The following is a 14,368-nucleotide window of genomic DNA, read 5'->3' as shown; positions in this document are numbered from 1 at the left end:
CCTGTAATCCCAGCTAGTTGGAAGGAATAGGTTAGTGTATTGATGGCCAAGACCAGCTATAGGCAAAACAGGCCAGACCTCTATCCAAACAAAACCAAAAAGACCTCCAAACAGGGATGTAACCGATTTGCTTTGACATAAACTGGCCTTTCCCCCTTCAAACAGTAGCTGCGCCCTACTGGAGCAGTGAAGGCTTACTCTTGGCTGGGGCGAGTGACAGTGGTAACCCAGGCCTCCCTAAGACGAAGGAGAGGAGAGCAGGGCCAATCCAAGAGGAATGTTCTCCTATCTTCTGGGAGTGGGTGGAGATTTTCTAGGAATTTGAGCCCCACCTCTTTTTGTGCCCTGCCTGGTTCTTCCTTTGTCCTGGGGCCTGTAGGGCCTCGCTTCCCGGAAGTGTGCTTTGGCACGCGTGGTGAAGGAGGTTACCCTGCAGCGCCTCTTCCAATCCCACCCGTGTTGGCCATCCCATAGGGTGAACTGGGACTGCTGCTTCCGAGCATTTAAACAGTCCCAGATGGGGGCGGGGAGGGCAGGGAAGAGTTGTCACACCTGCCACAAGCCGTGCCACACAGTTGCCAGCACACCACTGGCCGCGTCCGCCTCAGGCAGGCCACTCTCCTTCACTGCTCGGCGACAGCCGAGGTTGACGAGCGTGCACCTGCTCTGATGGCTGGGACCACTTCTGGCGAGGGACACCAGGAGAGAGCCAGAGCATGGTCGTGAAGGTCGGAGTTAGCCCAGGTCTGGCTGATAGGCAGCAAGAGCTCATGAAGTCCTTTCCAGATGAACCAGGACCTTACAACCCCAGGAGGGATGCAGCATTCCCCCTCCCCCGCCCCCATGCCCTCCAACCCAGCCCTGCCAGTTCCAGCCCAGCACAGGCCCGGCTCCTTCACTGCCTTACTGTGGGCCAGCGTGCTGGCCTCTGCCTGCGGCAGGGGGCAGGGCACAGCCAGTGAGGGCACGCTTTCCCTGGGGGCCCTGGCATGTGGCCATCCATTCTGAATTTATATGTTCGGCAAGGGCTTTTGTTTGTCAGTCCTGGGGCTTGAACCCAGAGCCTGGCCACTGTCCCTGACTAGCATTCTACCACTCAGGTCGCAGCTCCACTCGCAGACCTGTCTGCATGCCGTTAACTGGGAAAATCCCATGGACTTTCCTGCCTGGGCTGGCTTTGAACCTCCATCCTTAGATCTCAGCCTCCACGGTAGCTAGGGTTACAGACTTGAACCAAGCCTGGCCCTGTCTGCAGATATTTTGCAAGAGTCCCAGACTGGAGCAAAAGTATGGATTCCAGCTCCAGTATGGGTTGGGAAACTTGTCCTTCCAACTCGGTCAGCCAGCAACCTCAGACAGGCCATTTTCTCTCTGTGCCTTGACTTCCTTATCTGCACATGCAGACGCAGAAGTGACACCTATCTTTACAGGCTGGCTATGATGATGAAAAAACCCTACAGAAGTCTGGTCAGGCTGGCTTTAGGGACACATAACCGAGCCTGCAACATGGTGCTCAGGAGGGACTGTGTTTGGCCAGTGTCTTTTAAGTCGTCATTTTTATCTTTGACCTTTGCTTTGTCGGGGAAGTTGCATAGGACAGCGGAGCACCCGCCAGGCTCCTGGCCCTTCCGGTCGCCCCTCCCCACCAGTCAAGCCCACACCACCCAGGGCCACAGACAGGGTATGGGAGGCACCCAGGTCAAGTTGGCAGGTCTCTTGTCTGCCATAGCTTGTATGGCTGGCTTCTCACCCCAGACAGGGGGCACAGGGGAGGGTGTGCACAGAGGGGCAGGATAGGGCTCCCACATTTGCCTCGGTGGGCAGGAGAGGACGGAGGCAGGGAGGAGGGGGGCAGCTCCATTCTCTCCCTGGAGCCTCCTTGGTGCAGTGGCATTAAAGAAACCCCAGAGAGAGGAGGGTGCAGCTTCGGGCCTGCAGGCCTCGAGCCAGCAGAGTTTGCATTGGGGCACATGTTGAGGGTTGGGACGAGGGTCTGCGCTGTGCAAGCAGACTTTCCCCATCCTTACCCATCATGCTGCGGAGAGGCTGCTCTGCAACATTACCAGTGACCTAGCGATGACTTACAGTTCTCAGATCGCTGGGTAAACATTCTACCAACCCTCAGGCCTAGAGGTACGTGGAATTGTGGGAACAGGTGCACAGGTTACTCACAAATACCACCCACCTCGGGGAGCAACCCAACTAGCCGGATCCAGAAAGCTCCAGCCGTGGGCTCCTTAGGAATTCTGCTCGGGGAGATGCACTATGACCTTGGCGGCCTGGGAGGCGGGAGAGGCATCTGGGCTGGGAGCACTAGTGAGACCCCCTGGAGGCCTCGCTGGAGCCTCAGCCAGGTGGGCTGGGTGCAACCTCGGCTCCTCCAGGGTTTGGAGTGTGCGCCGGGGACTCCTGGCTTGGACTAGAGCAATATTCAGCTTGTGCATGCATGGAGTCACATGATTGGTGGAGAAGAACGCAGCTGCACACGGAGGGGCCGTGTGAACAGGCTTCAGAGCCGCCGTGTGTGAGCATGGGGCAGTGAGGTCAGGCAGACAGGAGTGACGAGCCAATGCCTGAGACTGAACTGCGGATGCAGAAACATTCATCCCAGTGCTGTGTGGAATTGCTGAGCCCCTCGCCTCTTTCCCTGAGTCTCAGAGGTCAGTGGCCTGGATAACAAAGGATAAATACCTAGTGTTCAACCCACCGTGTCACCCAGCACTCCACCATTATGATTATCGGTCAGCACAACTTTGAAATAACTGATTTCTACAGACCAAGGTTCCATTAACAGCCAATGTTAACAAATGTTAAAGAAAGAAATTTCAAGTCGGACGTAGTGGCTCAGAACCAAATCCTAGCTACTCGGGAGGCAGCCAGCAGGAGGATCATGGTTCAAGGCCAGCTCAGTTGGGGTGGAGGGCATCCGTGGAAGAAGTCTGGTGTCATGACATGTACCTGTCACTGGCTGTGGCAGGAGGGATGAATTAGAAAGATATTAGTCTAAGTATGGTTCTAGGGATAAAGTGAGACCCCATCTCAAAGATAAAAGTGAAAGAAGGGCTGGAGGTAGGGATCAGAAGTAGATTGCCCATCTGTTAAGCACAGGCCCTGAGCTCCAGACATCAGATAGACAGACAGACATAGATAAAATTTGGAAAGGAAGCATGCTGTCATGAATAGGGGAGTGGTGGTGAAAGTTGAGTTAGTAAGGGCCGTGTGCAGAGTGGCCAGGAAGTGGTGCAGAGCATTCCCCTTCTGTACTCCTCCCCGAACTAGACATCACATGAATCTAGAACAAATCTTGTTAAGTGAAGTAAGCCAGGCTCACAGGGACAAATGTCACACATTTTGTCATGTGTGGAAGCTAGATCTCACATAGAGCTCTGCGTGATAACAGCTCAATGCATTTCCACACAGCTGACTATAGGCGGGTCCAAAGACGCTACTCCTCTGAACAACTGATGGACTGTTTCTTGTTAGATATTGGGATGTTGGAGTGTGGTGTCGGAATAAGGACACCAATTCGAAAGGAACAGGCAAGGCAAAGTTTGCTTTTGCAGAACGGTGGTCCATCAGCCAAAAATCTGTCAGACACAGAAAGCAGGCAGGTGCTCCTTTTCATCTCTAATACAGCAAGCCCCACCCCTCTGCTCACATTAACTGAGTTCAGGTTCATGTTCTGAAGCGTAACTAAAAATCAAGGAGTTTATCAAAGAAAGTCTTAAACTGCATCAGGAAAGGATGTAACTTAAATGTAATTAATGAGCTGGGTGCTGGTGGCTCACATCTGTAATCCTAGCCACTCAAAAGGCTGAGATCTGAGAATCCCGAGAGACATGAGACTCTTATCTCCAATTAACCACCAGAAAACTGGAAGTGGTGCTATAGCTCAAAGTGGTAGAGTGCCAGCCTTGAACCAAAGAGCTCAGGGACAGTGTCAGCCCTGAGTTCAAGTCCCATGACCAACAACAACAACAACAAACCAACAACACAAAAACAAACTGTAACTTGAGGGTAGGAACAGGAGAGGGAAAATGGAGAATGAAAATAGGAATGGCACTAGCCAAGAATCATTGTACTAATGACCTGACATGGTATTGTAATCCCTTTCTACAAAATCATCATCATCGTCATCGTCATCATCATCATCACCACCACCACCACCACCAGTAAGGCATCACAGAGCACGTGGTGGTTAGGAGACAGTGATTGCTCCTTTATGATTTGAGCACTAGTTTGGATCATAGCCCTATTACCACCTCTGGATGAGAACACGAAGACAGTCTGATTCTCATCCACTGTGTGTGGAGTCCGAGGTTGACAGAGATACCTGTGGAGCAGAGAACGTGGTAGGAGGGAGCTTGGGGAGGTTGATAATTCAGCAGAGCCAACGAGCAGAGCCTCCAAGGAGGGCTGCGTGTCAGGGCATGGATATGATCACTGAGCAGCCTGCAGGTGAAGGGAGCACTTCCACTGCGGAGTGGAGTCACCGCGGCCAGCCATGGATTTCCATGAAGCTCCCAAGCTTCTGAATGGCCTGCAACCTCGGAATAGAGACTCCAGCTGAGGACACAGCTTTCTGCCAGGATCTGTCCAAGGGAGAGGGAGGGCAGTTAACTTTTCCCACCTGGGTGACAGGACAGGATTTTGTGTAACCTGGAGACAGGCTCCAGGACTGACGGGAAAGAGGAGGCAGGCTGTTTACCTGCCCTGCAGCCTTCACCCGCACGCAGCCCCCTTTGCCCTTTCCCTGCCTGGAGACAGCAGACAGATGGGAACCTTGATGATAGAAGCCCAGAGGTGAGGGTTAGGACTTGGAGGACGGCAAGAGCTTCCCCCTAGACAGCGGGCACCAGGCCTGAGCTGTCATATCCAGAATCTCCTCCCCTCCGCCGGCTGCTGACATGCTGCTCTGGGCTTCTGTTGCCTGACTCCACTGCATGCTGGTGTTTGCCTCCTGAGCTCACTCACCCCAGTGCCCCGTCCCCTGCTCATGGCTGGTGAAGGCTGTCTCTCAGCTGCATTCAGGCTCACTCCCCCTCTGAGTTCTCTTGGGCTGGGCTGATGGGAAATGTATGTACTTTTCGTGCAGGAATGCCAGGAATACACCACCATGTTTGGCTTCAGAACTACATACCCTGACCCAGAATTCCTCTGCTGAGTTCACACTAAGATACTTGTACAGAGATGTTCACTGCATCCTCGAGATGGCAAACTATTGGGAAATGCTCCAATGTCCATCAATAAGGGACCAGTGAATTAAACATTCCTTGGAACACATCCCCAGAACTGTAAAAGGACAGGCTGGTCCTGCTGACTTAGAAGTTCTGAGCTGAAAGTTCTCAAAGGTCTAGTCTGCATTGTAATCATACGACACAACTTGTATATATGAAGCAGACTTGGCTTTTCTTTCCTTCTTCCTTTCTTCCTCGTTCTCTCTTTCTCTCCTTTGTCTCTGTCTGTCTGTCTGTCTGTCTGTCTCTCTCTCTCTCTCTCTCTCTGTCTTTCTTTCTTCAGAAGACTATGCTGTTGTAAACCTTTCTGAAATGCTAAAATTTCCCCAGCATTTCGGTGATGCTACTTTAATTGTTATTATCCTTATCTGTTTTTGATGTAACAGGTCCATCATCTGTTTGAGGCTCTAGCCCACTCTGGCTTCCCGGGGATTGGAGCCTGACGTGGAGGCCATGCAATTCCACTTCCCTGGGAGCAAAGTCCAGGAAAGGGGGTGGGGCAGGGAAGGAAGGAGTCAAGATAAGTGAAGATTACCACAGAGGGGCTCCAGTAAGGACAGGGACCTCCTAGGACAGAGAGGTCCTGGGAGGACACACAGTCGCTTAGGCCCCAGCAGGGCTGGCTGCATGGCAGAGCTGGAACCAGACAGAAAAATAGTAGGTCAGAGTTGTCTGCCCCAGGAGGCTCCGCATTTATGCCCAGTACATAGCTGGCTACATTTGCAAGGCTGTGTGCTCCACTGTCATAGGACAAGCTTCGAAGGCAGAGAGAAATTCATCAGTGTTGGCTCCTTCCCATGCACTGTGAGGACCGTTCAGTGGATGTATGATTCTGCAGCAGCCAGAAGTTCTCAGCATAATGGTTTCTGGCTTAGGGGTTCCTGGATGCTTTTATACTTTTTTTTTTAATTTAATTTTATTTTATTTGAGAACATACTGTACAGAGGGGTTACAATTACATGGGCAGGATAATGCATACATTTCTTACCAAGCATTGCAGCCTGCTTTTATACTCTTAAGAATATGAAAAGCACCGGTGCAGGTAGCTTGCTCCGGTCATCCTACCTACTCAGGAGGCAGAGATCTGAGGATCACAGTTTGAAGCCAGCCCAGGGAGGAGTGTCCATGAGACATTTACCTCCAATTAATTTTTTTTAAAAGCTGGAAGTGAAGCTGTGGCTTGTGGCAGAACACTAACCTTGAGAGAAAAAGCTTAGTGACAGTGCCCAGGTCCTGAGTTCAAGCCCTGGGACGGGCACAAAAAATAAGGGCTGGACGTCTGTCCCAAGTGGTAGAACATTTTAGCATGTAAGGCAGTGAGTTCAAACCTCAGTATCACCACCAAATTTTAAAAAGCATATATTAATGTGTTTTAAAAGAATAATGAGAGGGCTGGGAAGGTGGCTCAGTGGTAGAGCGCTTGCCTTGCATGCCTGAGGCCCTGGGTTCGATTCCTCAGCGCCACATAAGCAAAAAGAAAAAAGCTGGAAGTGGCGCTATGGCTCAGGTGGTAGAGCGCTAGCCTTGAGCTGAAGAGCTGAGGGACAGCGCCCAGGCCCAGAGTTCAGGCCCCACGACCGGACCCAAAAACAAAACAAAACAAACAAAAAAACAATAAGAAACTCAAATCCCATATCATGTTAATTCATACAGCAAATTTCATGAAAAATAATTACACTTTCCAAAACAGAAAATGGAGAAGTGGCATTGTTCAGAATTGTACATCACTGTGGTCTCATCTAATAGAAGACAGCTGGGCTTTCCTATCTGCACCCAGCCCACAGCAGAGAGACAGCGCACTGGACTGGAGAAAGAAAATATGGCCTCACACAGACTGGAAGTTGGGAAGAGGGCTGGAGGTCTCACAGACCCCCTGAAAGGGATTCCAGGATCCCGGAGGTCCTCAGACCATACTCTGAGAACTCTGTGTGAGAAAACAAGCTGTCAGCGAGGCTGGCCTGCAGCACAGCGTGAAGACACCTGGAGAACACCACCTTCCACCTTCGTGCAAGAGCCCGAGGCTACAGCAGCAGGGAGTTGGGAAATTCTGTGCCTCTCAATACTTATAAAAGCATCATCCATAGTTCTTAAGCAGCCAAATGAAACAGAGCTACGTTATTATATAAAATATGGTTGTGGGGACGGGGTTCAGCTCTGCCCTACTACTTTCTTTATGTCATTGTGACCAAATGCCTGACAGGAGCAACTTTAGGGAGGAAGGCCGCAGAGAATATGGCTGAGCGGCTCACATCCGATGAGAAACACAGAAACAAGGATCAGGAACAGGACACCACCAAGGTGTGGTGTCCTAAAGCTTCTAGGACCTCCCAAATGGGAAGCCAAGCATTTAACGCATGAACAGATTCAAACTGTAACAGTCTTGGTCCCTAGCATGGGTGTGTGTGTGTGTGTGTGTGTGTGTGTGCAATTATCTCTATAATGTGTATAGTGTATAAACATATGTGATGAATATATATCACACGTATACACATTCACCCTTTGTACATATGTGTGTATGCATATGTATTTTATTTATATGTGCAGATACAATACATATATGCATACATATTTTGTATTGATTTTTCTGTTTCTGTAAAGACTGACATTGGGATTTCTGACAGGAATTCTATTGAACCTGTACGTTGTTTTTGGCTATGTGGCCATTTTCATGATACTGATTCTGTCAATCCGTAAATCTAGTTTCTTGTTTTCAACTTCTTCCTTCAAGATCTTTTTTTTTTTTTTTTCTGTCAGTCATGGGGCCTGAACTCTGGGCCTGGGCGTTGTCCCTCAGCTCTTCAGCTCAAGGCTAGTGCTCTACCACTTGAGCCACAGCGCCACTTCCAGCTTTTTCTGCTTATGTGGTGCTGAGGAATCGAACCCAGGGCCTCATGCATGCAAGGCAAGCACTCTACCACTGAGCCACCTTCCCAGCCCGTTCCTTCAAGATGTTATAGAGGTCTTTCACCTCTTTGGTTAAGTTTATAGCTTGCTGTTTTACTTGTTCTAAGCTATTGTTCATGGAATAGTTTTCCTGATTACTTTCTCAGCCTGTTTGTTCTTGCCATATAAGAAAGCTATTGATTTATTTCTCCTCCCTCCCCGCCCCCCCCCCCCCCATGCCTCATGCTTGCTTGGCTGGAACTCTACCACTTAGTCAAATCTTCAGCCTGGCTTTTTGCTAGTTATTTTGGTGATGGAATCTTATGGGCTTTTTTTTTTTTTTTTTTTTTTACCCAGGCTAGATTCAAACTGTTCTTCTGGATGTCAGCCTCCTGAGTAGCTAGAAGTATGGATACAAGTCACCAGCATTTCGCTAAAGCTACTGATTTTTGAGTGTTGATTTTTATATCTTCCTACATTACCAAAACTATCAAATCCATGAGGTTCATTGTGGAATCTTCAGGGTCTTCTACGTTTGGGGTCATGTCACTGGAAAATAGGATAATTTGACTTCTTCCTATCCTATTTGAATCCCTCTTGTTTCTTTTTCTTGCCTCATGGCTCTGGCTAGGAATTCAAGTATCATATTGAATTAGAGTGGGGAGAGTGGACATCTTTATTTCATTCTTGACATTAGAGGAAATTATTCTGCTTTTTCTTGTTTAGTAGGAGGTTGGCTTTCAGTTTGTCTTATATACCCTTCATTATACTCAGGAGCATTCCTTCTGTTCCCATTTCTTCAGAGTTTTATCAAGAAAGGGTGTTGAATTTTCTCAAAGGCTTTTTCTTATCAATTGAGATGACCATATGATATTTGTTCTTGATTCTGTTTATCTATATTATATTTTGGGTTTTTTGTTGTTGGCGGTGGTGGTCGTGGGGCTTGAACTTTGTGCCTGCTTGCTGTCCCTGAGTTCTTCAGCTCAAGGTGAGTGCTCTACATTTGAGCCACAGCACCACTTCCAGTTTTCTGGTGATTAATTGGAAATAAGAGTCTCAGAGATTTTCCTGCCCAAGCTGGCTTTGAACCACAATCCTCTGTATTACATTTATTGATTTATATATATCGAACTGTACTTACATCCCTGGGTAAAACTAACTTTATTATTGTGTATGATCTTTCAAATGTGTTGATCAAAGAGATTGGTTCACAATCTGTGTGTGTGGTGTGAGAGAGAGAGACATGCAGACAGATAGGTAGACAGACAGAAGGACAGAGACAGTTCTAGGTCTTGACTTTAGGGCCTCACACTCTCTTTTTTTTTTTTGGTCAGTCGTGGGGCTTGAAATCTGGGCCTGGGCGCTGTCCCTCAGCTCTTCAGCTCATGGCTAGCGCTCTACCACTTGAGCCACAGCACCACTTCTGGTTTTCTGGTAGTAAACTGGAGATAAGAGTCTTATGGGAGCTGGGAAGGTGGCTCAGTGGTAGAGTGCTTGCCTTGCATGCATGAGGCTCTGGGTTCAATTTCTCAGCACCACATAAGCAGAAAAAGCCAGAAGTGGCACTGTGGCTCAAGTGGTAGAGCGCTAGCCTTGAGCTGAAGAGCTGAGGGACAGCGCTCAGGCCCAGAGTTCAGGCCCACAACAACAACAAAAAAAATGTCTCATGGACTTTCCTGCCCAGACTGGCTTTGAACTGTGATCCTCAGATCTTAGCCTCCTGAGTAGCTAGGATGACAGGAGTGAGCCACCGGCACCCGGCGAGGTGGGCTTTTTCTGCTCGTTGCCTGTACTCTAACACTTCAGCCACACCTCTACTTCTAGCTTATTGTTTTTTTTTTTTGCTGCAAAAAGCTTTATTTAGGAAGTTAGGAAGTTTCCCAATGGCTGGAGGCAGAAGCTCGGGAGGAAACCCTGATATCTGGTGAGGCAGAGATGGCCCCTCAAAGGCTGCCGGACTCTGGAGTTTTCTAGTCGTGTTTGAGGGTGAGGCGTTCGGAAAGATCCTCGCCCAGCTGGGCCTGAGGGGCCGCCCCCAGCCTGCGGAGGTTGGTTAAGTGGTCGCCCATCTTCTTGATGAGCTTCACCTCTTCATCCAGGAAGTGGCTCTCTAGAAAGTCACAGAGATGGGGGTCTGTGCGAGCAGAACCCAAGGCATGGAGATCCACAATGGCCTGGTTCAGGCTCTTCTCCAGGCCAGGGCGGCTTCCATGGCTTCCACGGTTTTACCCCACTCATCCCGAGAAGGTTTCTGCACATCCTGGAACAGCGCGGCCGCCGCGCTGGTTCTGCGTCTTCACGCTTCTCCTCCGCCAACTCGCGGAAGAAGTGGCCCACGCCCTCCAGAGCCACATCGTCGCGATCGAAATAGTAGCCCAGAGAGAGGCAGGTGTAGGAGGCCGCAGATGCAGGTTGACCAGGTGGCTGACGGCAGCCTCCACCTCGGTGGAATAATTCTGACGAATCTGAGAGGTCCTGGCTGGTCGTCAATACAGAGCTAACCACAGAAAAAAACTGGCGTTGGTTGGTCCTGGAAGCAGGCGACGGGCGAGAAGATAAGGGTCAGAGGTGGTGAGTGGAGAGGCAGTTGGTGGTGGAAAGGAGTCGTCCCCGGGTCTGTTCCGTCCAAACACTGTTGAAGCAAGACACAGATCCGCGGGACTGGCGCGTGCTTCTGCTCTTGATTATTATTTGAAGATGAGTCTCTTAGACTTTTCCACCCAGGCTAGTCCGAACTGTGATTCTCACATCTCAGCTTCCTGAGTAGTTAGAATGAGACACCTGTACTAATTCTAATTCTAATTCTCTGTATTGTATCCTTGTCTGGTTTTGCAGCTCTTCAGTTTTTGTTTTTGTTTTTTGGGTCTAGTCATGGGGCCTGAACTCTGGGCCTGGGCGCTGTCCCTCAACTCTTCAGCTCAAGGCTAGTGCACTACCACTTGAGCCACAGCGCCACTCCCAGCTTTTTTTTTCTTTTTGCTTATGTGGTGCTGAGGAATCGAACCCAGGGCCTCAGGCATGCAAGGCAAGCACTCTACCACTGAGCCACCTTCCCAATCCCCTCTTCAGTTTTTTTGAGACAAGGTCTTGCTGTGTAGCCTAGATAACCTCAAATTCATAGTCATTCAAATCTTTTTGTTTCTTTCAGTATTCCACTATTTTATTGAATGGAAGGTAGGCACATGGATATGCCATTGCCCATAACAAAGATCTCATCTTTATTAAGATGGTAGCCTTTTTTCATGGCGGGGGAGCAGGAAGGTATGGATCATGTGGAAAGCCAAACAGTAAAGGAAATCCTCTGCCTCCCAAATCCTGTTACCTTCCCCAGGCCATCCCAGTTATGCTAGCTAATAATCCCATTTACTTCATAGCAGTTCCTGTCCCAGAATTCCTTTATTGTCTGGGTTTCCACACAATTCTAGCTAGTCAGGAAGACTCTGGGTTTTGGCCAGCCTAAGCAGGAACGTCTCCAAGACTCCATCAAGATGGAGAGGGGCTAGGCATGGTGGCCCCTTTCCCATCTCTACTACATGGGCAGGAGGAAAAAGAGTTATACTATATTTGAAAAATAACAAAAGCACCAGGTGCCAGTGGCTCACACCTGTGATCCTAGCTATTCAGGAAGCTGAGATCTTAAGATCACAGTTTAAAGCCAGCCTGGGCAGGAAAATCCGTGAGACTCTTATCTCTAAAGACCAGAAAACCAGAAGCACTCCAACACTTGAGCCACAGCGCCACTTCGGGCTTTTTCTGTGTTATGTGGTGCTGAGGAGTTGAACCCAGGGCCTCATGCATGCTAGGCCAGCACTCCACCACTGAGCCACACTCCGGCCCTCGTATGTGAAAGTTCTAAGAGAAAGATTATTCCTAGCTGGAAGGATCAGCTTGATGACTGCGGGACATGGACATGTGAAGAAGGGAGTTTCGGGGTCAGAAGCTGCATGTTCAGAGGCACACAGCAGTCACTCAGGGCAGGTATTGGAAGGGGCAAGCAGCTGATGTTGGTTATCATAACAAGTGCACAAGCTGGGCATGGCAGAGCATTCTGTAGTCCCACATGTTTAGGAGGCACAGGCAAGAGGATCAGGGGAGTTTGAGACCATGCTAGGCAACGTTCGGAAGAGTTGTAGACAGCTAGACACCTGAGCTTCCTTTGGGGTGAAGGTGTGGCATGAACATCCACTGCTTGGTTGCAGGCAGGGTTGGAGATGGCTCAAGGCTGGGTAAGCATCTTCAACCTTAGCTGCATGCAGAAAAGTCCCTAAGATTCCATCTCCAACTCATCAGTAAAATGCTGGGCTGGGAGTGGCACTGTGGCTCAAGTGGTAGAGCACTAGCCTTGAGCACAAAGAGTCTTAGGAACAGTACCCAGGCCCTGAGTTCAAGCCCTAGGCTGGCAATAAAATAAAATAAAATCCTGGAGTGGGGATGTGGCTCAAGTGGTGAGTGCCAGCCGTGAGCAAGAAAGCTGAGGCCACACACACACACACACACACACACACACACACACACACACACACACGGTTTAAGAGTTGAAAACTTAGCCAGATGCTGGTGGCTCACACCTGCAATCCTAGCTACTCAGGAGGCTGAGATCTGAGGATCACAGTTCAAAGCCCAGCCTATGCAGGAAAGTCTATGAGACTCAGATCTCCAATTAACCACTGGAAAGCTGGAAGTGGCGCTGTGGCAAGTTGTAGAGCACTGGCCTTGAGTGAAAAAGCTCCAAGGACAGCGCCTAAGCAACGGGTTGACAGGAAACCTCTAATTACAGAGCAGAGTTCCTGGGTCCACGCCCTGTCCCTCTGTCACAATGCACATGGAAAGCACTGTCATCACTGGTTAACAAGTGGAACCCATGGCACCCTGGAAAGAGAGTCTTTTGAGTCTGAACCTGTTTTGAGTGAAATAGAAAAATCAGCTCAAGATAGCAGCAGCTGATTGGATCAATAGGTTAATTGCCTAGTCTAGGTTAGAAATAGTTTCTACTTGTCCCCACTTAATAAATGGCCTTCTCTGTGATGAGAAAATGGAAGGGTCCCCAGGCCTTTTCACTCATCCAAGTTAGTGCTGCCATTGTCAGACAGTGTTTACCTGCCCTGCTGCTGCCCTGTGCTCTGCCCCAGGAGGCCAACTGCCAAGCAGAGCAAGCAAGGGGAATCAACAAGGAAGCAACACACCAGCTTTCTTGCCTTTTCTTTTTCCTTAGTGGTGGTGGTGGTACTGGGGTTTGACCTTGGTGTCTTTGGCTTTGAACTTAATGGGCAGGTGCACTATTAATGGAGCCATGCTCCCAGTCCAGAGCACTTTCAAGTACTCTGACGAAAGTGACAGTAGGCCAGGCGTCGGTGGCTCTCGCCTGTAATCCTAGCTACTCAGGAGGCTGAAATCTGAGGCTCAAGGTTCAAAGCCAGCCTGGACAGGAAAGTCCCTGAGACTCTTATCTCCAATAAACTACTCAGAAAAGCTGGAAGTGGCACTGTGGCTCAAGTGGTAATGCACTAGCCTTGAGCACAGCGAAGTTCAGGGACAGAGCTCAGAGTTCAAGCCCCAGAACTAGCAAAACAAAACAAAACACACAACAGTTCTCTTACTAGAAATTATCCTTCCTGGTAGAAAAATGTAAACACATCATTGATTTTTGGGGGGAGGGGCTTAACTCTAGTAACTTGATTTCTGTAATTACTATTCTCCTTCCTATTAAATCTCCTCCTATGCTCCCTGCTAAGAAAAGTTGCTTTATTCTTCTAATGCTTATATAAATTAATATCACTTCTTTACAATGTGGGCACATTTAGTTATGTTTCAAAATAGTCATTATTTTTCAAGATAACATACATGTTAATAGTTTAAGGCATGATAAAGGTAGCTTGAATGACTACAGCCACCTGTCAGTGTCCCCACTAGCAGAGAGAGAAAGACAGCATGGAGGCCACACCCTGTGCCCTCATGCTCCCCAGTTACCTGCTAAAGACCTGCGGGAAGCTGCGGCAGACGGTTAGGAACCAGGCTGGGGAAGGCACACAATCAGTCCCTACAGACCTGAAGAAAGGAGGCCAGGAAAGGAAAGGCCACTCTCTGCCCAGTGTCCCTCGCTTATGCAGAATGATTTCCTTTGAGTTTCTGCTAACCCATACGGATGTCAAGCCATTTTTTCTTTTCATCCTTTCTTTTTATTTTTAAAGCTTTGCTTTAAGCCAAGTATGCAATTTAACATTGAAACAAGGAAAAGAATGTTGCTTGCG

At 49.0% G+C, this 14,368-nt stretch overlaps 2 long non-coding RNA genes across 2 annotated transcripts; one reads left to right on the top strand and one right to left on the bottom strand.

Moving 5' to 3' along the window:
- The first annotated feature begins 291 nt into the window (after positions 1–291).
- Positions 292–10,796, top strand: LOC122105923. The gene is made up of 4 exons (XR_006147098.1): positions 292–302; positions 1,911–1,918; positions 3,952–3,956; positions 10,702–10,796. It is a non-coding gene; the product is annotated as an uncharacterized LOC122105923 (long non-coding RNA).
- LOC122105924 lies at positions 10,097–12,041 on the bottom strand. Its single transcript, XR_006147099.1, has 3 exons — positions 12,031–12,041; positions 10,841–10,845; positions 10,097–10,408 (listed from the first exon to the last, which is right to left on the bottom strand). It is a non-coding gene; the product is annotated as an uncharacterized LOC122105924 (long non-coding RNA).
- Between the last annotated feature and the right edge of the window lie 2,327 nt (positions 12,042–14,368).

The sequence above is a fragment of the Dipodomys spectabilis genome, unplaced genomic scaffold (assembly GCF_019054845.1).
Source record: "Dipodomys spectabilis isolate Male_0828 unplaced genomic scaffold, ASM1905484v1 ptg000034l, whole genome shotgun sequence".
Classification (NCBI taxonomy): Eukaryota; Metazoa; Chordata; class Mammalia; order Rodentia; family Heteromyidae; genus Dipodomys; species Dipodomys spectabilis.
Note: the sequence above shows the minus strand (reverse complement) of the source record. Positions and strands in the feature narration are given on the sequence as shown.